The following is a 13,306-nucleotide window of genomic DNA, read 5'->3' on the forward strand; positions in this document are numbered from 1 at the left end:
TAGTTGGTAATGAGATATTTAATTACTAAGAATATATCTTGTTACAAGCAAAACCAAATTATAAGCTGTTAATTGGTTCATATATAAATTTATTATTTTAATTTCAAAGTATTGGCATTTATTTTTAAATATTTTTGTTTTCTTTTTTTTTTTTTTAGGTATTGTTTAACTGTTTATGTTTTTGGGATTATTTTTACTGATTTTTTATCTTTAGTTTTTATGAACTTTCAATTTAATCATCTAAAATGTTATATTAAAAACAACTATGATAAAAGTATATAACATAAGTGAAATGAATGAAATGTTAAAATTTTTATACAATATGAAAATTTCTAGAAAAAATTAATTTTTCAACTTGAAGTGAAGTAGTGTGTTAAGTTTCTAAAAAGAATTATAATGTAATGCTTTCCTAATAAAAGAAATAAGTATATTTTTGGAAAAAAATTTATATTATAAAAAACAGTGAAATAAAGCCAATCGATATGTCCCACGCAAGATTGGATGAATTGATAAATTTTTATCAATTAAATTTAAAAAGAAATTAAATTTTCACTTGCCATCTATTTTTGCTAATAAACCTATTGGGTTTTCCTTTAAATAATTATTTTACTTTTCATTAAAATTACAAAATTATTATTTACATTAGGTACACATATTAAATTATAAACTTTAAATTGTTATATTTTGGTATTTTTTTTATGTGTAAATGCATTTTTAAACTAATAAGAGGCATTTCTTAAAACATCCCTAAAAATTTTTGAATTTCCAAAACCCCTATTAAAATTCCATTAACACCCATAATATTTGTAAAAATTGTAATTTAACAATGGGGACCTTCTCTCTTTGTCTCTTGGTAAAGCCTCCGGTTCTTGCTTCCAGTCCAAGAACGAGTATCTCTTTGGCAAGACTGATATGCAGCACAAGCTTGTCCTTGAAAACTCTGTTGGCACTGTCACTGCTTATTATGTAAGTGGTTAATAATATTGAGTCCTCTAGTTACTAAACATGAAAAGGGTCTACATGGGATGAAATTGACTTTGAATTCTTGGTAAATTTGAGTGGTGATCCTTACATTGTTCATACTAATCTGTTCAGCCAAGGCAAGGGCAATAGAGAACAACAATTCTATCTCCGGTTTGACCCAACTGTTGATTTTCACACCTATTCCATTCTCTGGAATCCCCAGCACATTGTGTGAGTATTCTAGCTATTTCGTTTCTTCACTCTAACTAAAATATGTTATATTGTTTAGTTGTTTTTCTTATTCTATTTAAACTTACAAATCTCTTTTTTGTAATTTTAGCTTATCTGTGGATAGAATTCCCATAAGAGAGTTCAAGAACTTAGAGTCAATAGGTGTTCCATTCCCAAATAATCAACCAATGAGAATATACTCTTCACTCTGGAATGCTGACGAATGGGCTACCAGAGGTGGACTTGTGAAAACAAGCTGGGCTGAAGCTCTTTTCACTGCTTCTTACAGAAACTTCAAAGCTAATGCTTGTGTTTGGTCTAATGGAAAATCTTCCTACAATTTAGAAAAACCTTCATCTTCATCCAGAAATGGTGCCTAGCTCACTCAAGGTCTTGACTCAACTGTTAGAAATTTCTTGATGTGGGCTAACATTAATTATGATTTTTTGATTTAATAAAATCAGGTAATTAAATAGTCCAATGTCAGTTTAAAGATGGGCTTAAGTAATCGATAAAGATAAGTCTAATATACTTAAAGGTTCTAATCTGGTTGGACAACATAAGTGTGGGCTGTAAGGTTTATTGGACCTTGATGGGGGGTCAATTAACCTATTATAAATTGGCTAGGTCCCTGCTCCAAAACCTAATGCAGAATAAATACAGTATAGCTTATCCATTCAAAGCTATCATTCAAGGAGGTTTCTGGAGTAGAAGACCAAGTCATATCAATAGGTAATCTTGACAGATAATTTCAAGTGATTTCAATATGTTTTTTAGTTTTAAATTGCATGGACATCTATGTATTTTTAAAACCCTAAAGTTAATTCAGTATTTTATAATCTATGCATAGATCATGAGATTGAAATTAAATGATTTATTTTATTTTGTTCTATAAAATAAATCTAACATGTGGTATCAGAGCTAAACGCATTAGGTTATAGAATCTGGATATTTATGTATAAATCAAACTCTGGAAATTAGAAATTATGTTGTTGGTTTATTTTTAGATTAGAGTTTTATATTAGGGTGCTTATTTGAAATTAGGTTTTTAAATTGATCAATTGAACTTTGAAATTAGAGTTTGATAATCTATGATTTTGTTTTTCAAGAGTTGAATTTCAGTTTGGTTGATTTGATTTTTGAATTCGGTATTGTCAAGAGCCAAAAGCAGATCCAAAATTTCTGAGTTAAATTAAAAAATAAAATAAAGGATGGGAATTAAGGGCTAAACCGCTACCAATCGGCTTTCTTCATTCTATTGCAACATTGCGACGAGGTTCCAATGGAAGCAATGGTCAGGATAACACCAGCTTGAGCCGTGTTCCTATGCCTTTCCATCAGAGGCCGAAACTGCCACCGTCGACTGACTTAGCAAGAAAATACATTAATCTTTTTAGGGGACTTTTGGTGACATCCGACGACGAGATCAGCCTGAAATAAGCTAAGGTAAGTCACCGTTTTCTCCCCTACTGTCAAAGAATCTGATTGGACGATGGAGGTTAGCCTTTGAACTGTCAGAGTGACTAATTCTGGTGGTTAGGGTTTTTTTTTTAAACTCTAGTTGAAACTAGGTTTGGAAAACCCATGAATCCGACCCACTAGAGTAAATGGATATTTCACAACCCGTTCAAAGTCAACCCGGGTCATAAAGATCCAGTCAACAGTCAACTCGAATATGATTTGACCCATTTACCCGACCCATTCATCTAACTGACCTAACTTGGAGCGTGAGCTGCACGCTTGGTAGATGAGGCATGACGCGTGGAATGCACGTTTCCAAAGAATTGTATAAGTCAAGCATATGCAAGCACGTGGTGAAGCTTGATTACGCGTGAGAGTGTCCTTGAGGAGCATGATGAAAGTGTTATGGATTAGGGCGCATGCAAGCGCGTGTCCACTGAATCTAGTGCGTGCAAGCACGTGAAACATATTTGGAAGCGCGTGCAGAAGCATGGCTATAGTGAAAGCGCGTGAAAATCCTCTAAAACTCGTAAAGCTATTCTAATGAGGCACATGGAGTGCTTCTGGATGGGCATGAGGTGCGTGAATGTGCTCTAAAGTTGTGTTCGGTGCATTAGAAGTTCCTAAAGGTACGTACAAGTTTATGATTTGTGCAAGTAATATATAAGGTCTTTTGAATGCATGCCAATGCATGTAAATGGCAAATTGTATTGTGTGATCTCATGTAATTGTGTGTAATTTGTTTCTAACATGCATAAAGAATCATTTGAACATGTTTGTGTGTGTTAAGTCCTTTGATAGCATGTAATAAACTTTTAAAGTTTTTTTTGGGATACGCAAAACACATGAAAGGTTTTATAAGGTGTGAGTGTATGAAAATTAGTTAAGCACATTAGTGTGTGTAAAACCCTAAGGTAGCCTATGAAACCTAATAAGAACATGTGACCATAAGTGATTTAAAGGTTTAAGGGTACACATTACAACATAAGAAAGGCAAACAACAACCTTTGACTCGCATCAAAGACAAATATCAGCACATGAATGGCTTGCGGTGACATATAAAGAGATATTAGACACCTTATAAGTAAGGATTATTATTTGAATTTTAAGTTAATTGTTGTGGCACAAAATACTCCCCTAAAGTAAGGATTATTATTCATTGAGGTAAATACAACAATTAAAGAAGATTGTCAGAGATAATAAGGTATTGTGTCTCATGAAATCTTACTCAGAACAATAATATTTAGTATTATTGGAATATTTTATGAGTTCTCATGATGTTAACCACTAAAGTGGTACATTGTTGAGACTCACAAAATTTTTCGTTCGATAATGATACATTCTTTAATTTTGATGCATACGGTTAATTTTGGAGTTGCACTAGTCATGAAGAACTTAGTACACCCAAAGGTAGTTGGGCTTATTCAATTGACATGTGCTTCCTTATTAAACAGAGGAGGAACAATGGTCTAAAAAGTTTTATCTACCCAAATGTGATATTTCTTTCGAAAATCACATGTTCTAAAAGTCCTCATATGAGTTTAACCTTGTATTTGGGATTCTAATAGCATGTCATTTTTCTGCCTAAAGGTGATTTAATGATGATGCACCAAGAATCCTTATGAGGTGTGGCTTATACAGTTTTAAAGCTACTTTAATTATTGCTCAATGCGAATTTTTTGCAATACTTAATTAAGATTATCAAAGGTAATTTGGTACTGTATCTCATGAAATCTTAATTTTGGCAAAATTATTAATTAAGATTATCAAAGGTAATTTGGTATTGTATCTCATGAAATCTTAATTTTGGCAATATTATTAAGTCTCAATAGAAATTATTGTAAGTTGTCAGAATGTTTAATTAACAAAATGATGCATTCATTAAAGCTTGTAAAATTTCTATATTCGGTGAAAAAGACATTCTTCAATTGACACATACAATTTCTTGCCCAAAGGTGGTTATTGTGTGTTAAAATTGATGGTTGCATAAGGTATTTATGGAATTACATTGGTCATGAAAATTTCAATTCACCCAAAGATGGTTGCGATTTTCAATTAACATAGGTTTACTTTTGATGTGAAAGAGAGCAGTAACCTAGAAGATTTATCTGCACAAAGGTGATAGATTTCCAAAAGTCATTTGTTCTTCTTATTTGTAACCTTATGCTCGAGGGGTCCTAATTGCATGTTGTATTCTCTGCCCAAAGGTGCTTATATGATGATGCGCCTAGAGCCTTCATAGATAATAACTTATAAGGTTTTCAAGCTATTTATTGCCAACGATATTGTTTATTTATTGCATCCATCTCCGATAGACTTCATCATTACGAACAATAATAATAAAGCTACAATTGAGGTCTTAATTGACTCTAACCTTAAAAAGTTAGAGATAAAAGTTGATTTTGCACTGCTAATTAAGGATATATTTTTGGCCTAGTGAGTTAATGAACCATCTAAGCTTAATCTAACATCAAATAGTCAGGAAAGACTGAAATAAGTTCGGAAGAACTACATGGTATACGATTATTGTAGAGACACAAAGAGATTTCCCCAGGGCCTCACACCAGAATGCAGTTCAACCTAATGAAATCAAAGTTTGTTATAGTCATTGTAACTAGTAAAGGCCAATTCTTTCATTCTTTGATATCTTAAAGTCTCGTTGTAATGTAGTTGTAATATTGTCTTCATTTATAGAACTATGCAATGAGAAAATCTAGTCATGATTATAGTTAAATTTCATCCCAAAGTAGTGGTGGAATAAGAAACAATTAGTGAGGTCATAGTTTGAATTCGGTAAAATATAAAGGAGTGCATAAAACATAATGAAAATTGAGAAAGTCAATGTAAAAATTTAAGAGTTATATTGATGTTTTACGTATATTAAACTTAAAAATTTTCTGGATCGAAAATTGTCCCAAAGTATCAATTATGGCTTAATGCTATAATTTGACACAACTGCTTCAAAATTTTTTCAAGCTTTGTATCTTTAGGAGTTCAACTAGTCAATTTGATATAGGGGTATTAGTGTAACTTTCAAAAACCCATGGATCTAAAAGGTGTCATTTGTAGATTCTATGAAAGTGGCTGGCCTAGGTTAACCTAGATAAGGTTGACCTAGATATAGCTGTGCAACCTTTTTCTTCTTACAATTTTGATCATTCCTTCAACTGTCCATAGCTTAGCTGATTGCTTCTGCAAGTAGTTTGAACGAAAATTTTATCTCTTGATGAAACCTCCTCTTAAAAATAGATTAAATTCACATTGAAATGAAATACCAAAAACTAAAACAACTTAACCTTTTTTTATTATTATTATGAGCAATAAAAGGACTTAATTAATCACCGCTAACTATTACCCATATTTTAATACTAAGTAATGTAATTTGAGTTGATAATTAGGCCAAAAGACTTGTTCCCACACAAGGTTTGATGTAACCCTAAAGTCCTATCGACCAACTTTCAAAAACCCAAACATCTATTTATAAACCAATTTTTGTTAAAAATTTCAGTTAAGTTAGGGGTAAAACCGTTATTTAATAAAAAATTTAAAAAAATGAAAGTTTTATCACATTTTACCTCTTAAATTAGAAAATCTAACAAATTTTCCTAGCCTAAAGTTTGAAAAATGAACATTTCCCCCTAGGGTTTGAGTTCTCCCTTGCAACTACTCATTCGGTGACTGAAACTAGCCATCCTCTATACTGATGCTCCTCTCTCTTTTGAAAGATGACGAATCATTGACTAACCAGAGGTGGGCTGACGATTTGTTGGTGTAAAGACAAATTTGTGCTATACACAAATTTATCACGCACAGATCAGTTCGAAAAAACAGATTTGTGTGACACACAAACTTGTTTCATCTTCACGTTGATGAAGCGTTGGTCCACCTCTAATTGATTGATGATTCGTCATTGTCTAAGAGAGGGAGAAGTGTCGGTATGGAGATTGGTCCGCTTCAATCATTGGAGGAGCAACAGTAAGGGAAAACTACAAACTTTAGCGGGAAAATATTCGTTTTTCAAACTATAGAAAGTGGAAAATTGTTAGATTTTTAAACTTAGAGAGCAAAATGTGATAAAACTTTAATTTTTAAAATTTTTTTATTAAATAACAATTTTACCTCTAACGCTAACTAAGATTTTTAATAGAAATTGGCTCATGGGTGAATATTTGGGTTTTTGAAAGTTAGCAGATGAGACTTTGGAATTATATCAAACCTTGGGTGGGAACAAGTCTTTTGGCCTAATAATTAAATATCTTAATTTTCTTTACTCAAAAAGGGAACCAAAAACAAAAAAATTGGTAAATCTCTTAATAATCTTTGTCAGAATTTGGTTCATGGATAGATGTTTGGGTTTCTTAAAGTTAATAGATAAAGCTTTGAAATTACATCGAACGTTGGGTGGGAGCAAGTCTATTGGCCTAATAATTAAAGATCTTAATTTTCTTTACTTACAAACGGAAACCAAAAACAAAAAATTGGTAAATTTCTTAACAATCTTTGTCAGAATTTGCTCAAAGATCGGTATTTGAATTTTTAAAAGTTAGCAAGTGAAACTTTAGAATCACATCAAACCTTGGGTTGGAACAAGTCTTTTGGCCTAACAATTAAAGATCTTTATTTTTTGTACTTAAAAAGGGAAACTAAAAACAAAAAATTGGTAAATCCCTTAACAATCTTTGTTAGAAATTGATTTATGAGTGAGTGTTTGAGTTTTTGAATAATAGCAGATGAAACTTTGGAATTACATCAAACCTTGGGTGGGAAGAAGTCCTTTGGCTTAATAATTAAATATCTTAATTTTATTTACTTAAAAAGAGAAATGAAAAATAAAAAATTGGTAAATCCTTTAATAATTTTTGTCGTTGTCCTAAATTATACAAATAATTTCTTCAATTATATTTATTAACATTTAATAAATAAAATAGGATGACTTCCCTTTTTACATGGTATAGAACAACATAAAATAAATTTATGACAATATAAAATGAATTGATTTGCATTAAAAAATTTTGGTGGCTGAAGAATTTAATTGTTTTGAATTGTTCATTCATATTGTAAAAAATGTATGATATTATCAATTGGAAAATATATTTTTCTCAAACTCAAATAATTTATTTTCCTAGAATAAAATTAATTAAGTGCCTACTAAAACACAACAAATAAATGAAAGAAGAAAAGAAGAGTTGGAATCTTGATTAATATTCCTTAACATTTCATAGCATGAAGATAGAAATTGTTGCAGCAGCAAATTATTCAAGAGCAAAAGCAAAAATAAACGAAAACTTAACAAGGATGTTTATCTTGATCATGCATGCATGCTTTCTTTCATGGCTCTATCTAGTCCACAAATTAATCTTGAAGAAGAAACCAGTTGACAAGATCTAGTTGAAAGAAATTAATAATTGTGGTAGTGAAGAGGGCTTCTTTGGTGGAGGCTTTTAGGGCAATTTCTTTTTCATTATGAATGAAAAAGAACCTTCCCTAAAAGCTCTATCTCAATTCTCTTCATTTCTTCTCTTTATATGGGAGTTTTGAATCCATTTGTGTAGTCACAAGTAATCTCATTTATGTGCTTTGATGTCAACTAGTTTGTTAACACTGTTTTAAAATTAAATCAGATGAATCATATTGAATCACGATTCAACCGTTGAATCAAACGATTCGACCATCATAATAACATCAGCTACATAGAGAAGATCATGATAAATAACAATTAATTAGCATCCCCTAAAACTAAAATAACTTTAGAGAAAAAATGAAAGTAAATTTTTTTTTCTATTTTAATTGACATGTAATCTTATGTGATTGTACTAAGAAAATAAAGAGATGAAGGGTGATAAATCAAAGGCCAAATACTATCCCCTAAAACTTTGACCAGTCTTTAAATTTAAATCTTTCATTTTTCCACGTGTTTGTCAATTCTATTAGTGTAAATTGTTAGGTTTCATTATAAATTGTTAGGTTTACTCTTTTAATTAAAATTACAAAATTACCCTTAATACAAATACCAATTTCCTAATTATCTTAATTTTTTTTGTCATATCCTAAACTTATTTTAAATATTAATAATAATTACCTTATTATATTATAAGATATTAATTAATTTAACCATTTTCAATCATGTTACACAATTTTAATCTGCTTTTTATTTATTATATGGATATCATCAACACTTCAACTTGATACCTGTTTTACCTTTATCCCTAACCTTATAATCTTAGCCTCTCAAACTTGTTTACATCCATGTGATCATTTAAAAATTATTTGAAAATAAAAAAAAAATCTTGTATCAAAATTATTTTAATCCAAGTAAATAACATTTCATCATTTTGTTTGATAATTTGTTTGGAGTTTCGAAATTAAAAATACGATGTTACTTTGTATAATGATGAATCTTATTTTGTTAATTTAGAAGTTGTGATTTTTTTTTATTTTATAGTTAATTTAATTATAGGAATAATTTATTTGCATTAAAATGAAAAAATGTCTAGTTTTTTATATTAAAACAAAATACTATGATTTTTTTAAAGAAAACCGGTGGGTAAGCATGATACCATTCATAAATACTATTCAAGGGTAAGTGAGTAGCTTATGATACGGTTTATAAACCTTTTTCTTTCACATGTACTATTAGGAGATAGGCAGATAGACACAATACTATTTATAAATATTTTTCATAGACATTGTTCATGAGATAAATATAAGTGGATAAACGTGATATTGTTTACAAATATTATTTATAAACATTATTCACAAATAGACAAATAGGTGTAGAGTCGATGAGTAGACATGATACTATTCATAAAAACTATTTATAGATATTGTTTACAAAATTGGCAAATAGGCATGGATAGACAAGTGCTCTTCAAGGGAATTGTTCACGTTGCTATTACGTAAAAGTAAAATGAATATAAAGTTTGAGTCTTTCTTATATCTATGTAATTTGTAAAAAAGTAAATTAAGATTGTATAGTATAATTAAATGAAAGGTTAAATTAATTAATTTCTTTAAATAAATATATTATCATGTAATTTTATTTTTTTAGTTTAAAATTATATAATTATATAATAATATATATTTTTTTAGTACTAAATTAAATATTGAAAATCGAATGAATTTTTTTCTTTTTTGTTAAATTCAATTTTACATACACTGGTTTACCACTGCATGCATCCAAGTAAAAGAAAATGATGACCTTATTTTTCAACCACTGTGGTCAAAACTCTTTGACCCATAACTATCTTCTCCTCAATTTAATTATAGATCAAAAACTAATTCCTACCCGGGATTGATATATTGACAAACTCGTGTAAAGTTTTAAAAATTTAAATACTCAATTATTATCTAATTTTATTATTTTAAAAATAATTAACTAATTTACCCTTTAACTGTTATAACAAAAATACTCACATACATTAATATAATTTAAATTAATAATTTATGCAATTGATTTGTTTCTTCTCATCAATGCTATGGTGTGCTTAAGATCTTCAAGCTCATCCCACTCAAGGCCAAGGTCAGGAATAAACGAAGCTTGGCCACCCAAATTATTAACATCTACCCATTCCATAGTTGTAAACTTTGACTGGGCAAAAGGTAATAAAATCTACCATGAAAGAAGCCTAATTATTTGAAACCACCACTCTGACAGTTAATATAAATAATATTATGTATACTTATTTTGTATATATAATTATATATATATCTATATATATTATCATATGATTTAATATTATTTTTATTCATTCATTCATGTAAAATAGATAATTATAAGTTATGATAAAGCTAGTGTCTTACGAACCAAACAAAACGCAGTTCAGCCAGGCAAAAAATCAAACACAAGGTAGGCAAATTTTCACATGATATTCAACAAACACACAACCACAAAGCTCCCACAACTGAAATTGCCGAAATCAAACACCCACAGAATTCAACTAATCTCCAGCCATCATAAGCGAAAACCAATACAACTTCTATCCCAATTCAAATATAAAATCTAAAAGCACAACTGCATTCTCTTCCAATCTATGATTTCTGTGTTTGCTTCCAATCTTCGTTGCCTCTCCGACCACCACCACAGTCGCCTGACCATCATCCTTCGATCTTTGATACCCGTCGTCCACCACGTCGTCGTTCCTCTGTCACGATAATTTGAGGTTTTGCAGTTGGGTTTTGTGGAATTGATTGGCTTTTTATTAACTAAAAACAGATTTAAAAAAAAAAAGAAGAAATCACAGAGAGAAGATAGAAAGTGTGAAGCAAATGAAGAATTTGGAATGCAGAATGACTCAAAGATGAAGGGTGTCTGAACATCGCCTGAAAACAAAATGTCAAACATCCTTCATCTTCGTCTTTTTGTCTTTTCATTTGATGCCGAGCAACGACATTTTCGGATGCCATCTTTTTGTCTTTTTGAACGCCGAGCAGAAGACCTTTCTCCCATCTATTTTCAGGAGATCTTTGGTTGCTCTTTTCGGACGCCTAGCAGACAACATTTCTCCCATTTGTTTTTCGTCAATTTCGAAGAATCGAAGAAGGGCTAAAGACATTCTCATGGGCTATTGGCCGAAGTAAAAAAGAAAAAAAATGTAAACCCTTAAAAAAGGGAAATATAATTTTTTAAAATTTAAAATAAAAAAAATTATTAATTAAAAATTTTGGATTAAAAAAATATAATTTTATTTTTTTAAATATTATAAATTAAATAATAATCCTACCTTTAGATTTAATGAATTTTATTAATATTAACTATTGATAAATGAATATTTAAATTTTTAAAAATTTATTAGTAAGAGTTTGAAAACATATCAAACCACCGGTGGGAACAAGTCTTCGGACCGTAGCTAAAATATATAGCCTGCATTTATTTTGTTTCATGAAAAATAGTACACATATTGTTTGACTATACAAAAAATTTTAAAAAAAAATTGAAAGAATTGCATCATCAAAAAACAATTAACGACATCAAATTTAAAAAGAAAAAAATTGGTTTTCCTGCATCTAGGTCTAGGATTAGTTGTTGAGTGCACATTCTGCAGGAAGGCCTTGGGGGAAACGTTTTGTGTCGTTGCAATAATCATAAATCATATAATTCTTCTGCACCCAGTTGAGTGTCTGTTGGCTTGTGTCATCCAGTTCCTCCCAAAGCCAGGCGTTGCTATTATCCCAATTTGAGTTGCAGGAAGATGATCCTGAACTTGAAGACCAGACGCAAGCATTAATGGCATTGTAGTTTCTGTAAGAAGCTGTGAAAGGAGCTTGAGACCAGTCAGTTTTGATGAGCCCGCCTCTGGTAGCTCAGTCGTCAGCGTTCCAGAGACTGGAGTAAATCCTCATGGGCTGGCTTTTGAGATAGGGAACACCAACTGACTCTGAGTTCTTGAACTCTCTAATGGGCGTGCCATCAACATAGAAGCTGAAAAAGAAAATGAACACGTTAATTAAGAATGAACAGGTTTCTGGTCAAAGAAGAAACGTAATCATGATTGAATAAGTGGAAACTTACACAATACGTTGAGGATTCCAGAGAATTGAATAGGTGTGAAAATCAGCAGTAGGGTCAAACCAGAGGTGGAACTGTTGCTCTCTGTCACCTTTGCCTTGGCTAAACACGTTAGTGTGAAGAGTATAAGGATCACCACTTAAATTTCCCAGGAATTCAAAGTCTATTTCATCCCAAGCTGAGCCTGCTGATTTTAACTGCATTACAAATAAGTCTATGCGTCAGGATTTGATGATAATAATAGTACTTCAATATATTTTTAACAACAAAAGCAACTTACATAGTAGGCAGTAACTGTGCCTGCGGAATTTCCAGGGACAAGCTTGAGTTGCATATCAATTTTGCGAATAGATACTCGTTCTTGGATTGAAAACCTGAGCCTGAGGCTTTGTCCAGAGAGAGAGTGAGAAGATCACCATTGTTGAGAATTTGCGCACGACCATCTCCCCAAGTTATATCAAAATTCTGATAGAAATTAGCAGAAGCAAGCATGAAAGAGCTAACAACCATAAAAGTAATTAGCATTTTGGTAGAAGAAGAAGCCATGGATTGAGCTGATGATGCTTTGTATTTTGTTGGATGTGATGAATAATGAGAAGGGCTTATATAGGAGGAAACCAAAGTGGTATTAATAATTGACCAAAGAAGGGACAGTTAATAGCGCGTATTGAAGGATCCTGGTGGTTCTTGAAATTGATGGAGGGAAAAAATATGAGCTGTGAGTATAGCTGGCTCTCGCTCATAAACTACAAAAATCAATTGATTAATTTGCAAATAAATTATTATATGGACCATTTGATGATGACTTTAGTTCACCGTACGCGTAAATAAATTAACCAAATGAAAGCGACCCGCCTTGTCATATTCACCAAACGAAGTACGAAACTTGGGAGAAGAGTGGTTTTGTTTAGACTGACTGCTCATAGAGATAGAGAATCTGGTTCGTTCCCAACATTTTTACTAATAGAATTAAATGGTAGGGAAAAAAATTGATCTTTTGAAGAGAAATTGTCATTATAAGAAACCTTGGGTGGGAATAGTCATTTGCCTTTTTTTTTTCCTTTTGGTCCCTGAAATTTTGTTCAAATATGTAAAATCCAGTGATATTTTTAAACAACACTTAAGTCCTTAACTAATCATTATGAG

The 13,306-nt window shown here is 31.0% G+C and overlaps 2 pseudogenes; one reads left to right on the forward strand and one right to left on the reverse strand.

The window, feature by feature from the left end:
- The first annotated feature begins 897 nt into the window (after window positions 1-897).
- On the forward strand, window positions 898-5,239 carry LOC123193947 (annotated as a pseudogene).
- Window positions 5,240-10,502: 5,263 nt separating this feature from the next.
- Window positions 10,503-12,747, reverse strand: LOC123193942 (annotated as a pseudogene).
- Window positions 12,748-13,306: the final 559 nt, after the last annotated feature.

Source organism: Mangifera indica, chromosome 13 (assembly GCF_011075055.1).
Source record: "Mangifera indica cultivar Alphonso chromosome 13, CATAS_Mindica_2.1, whole genome shotgun sequence".
NCBI lineage: Eukaryota > Viridiplantae > Streptophyta > Magnoliopsida > Sapindales > Anacardiaceae > Mangifera > Mangifera indica.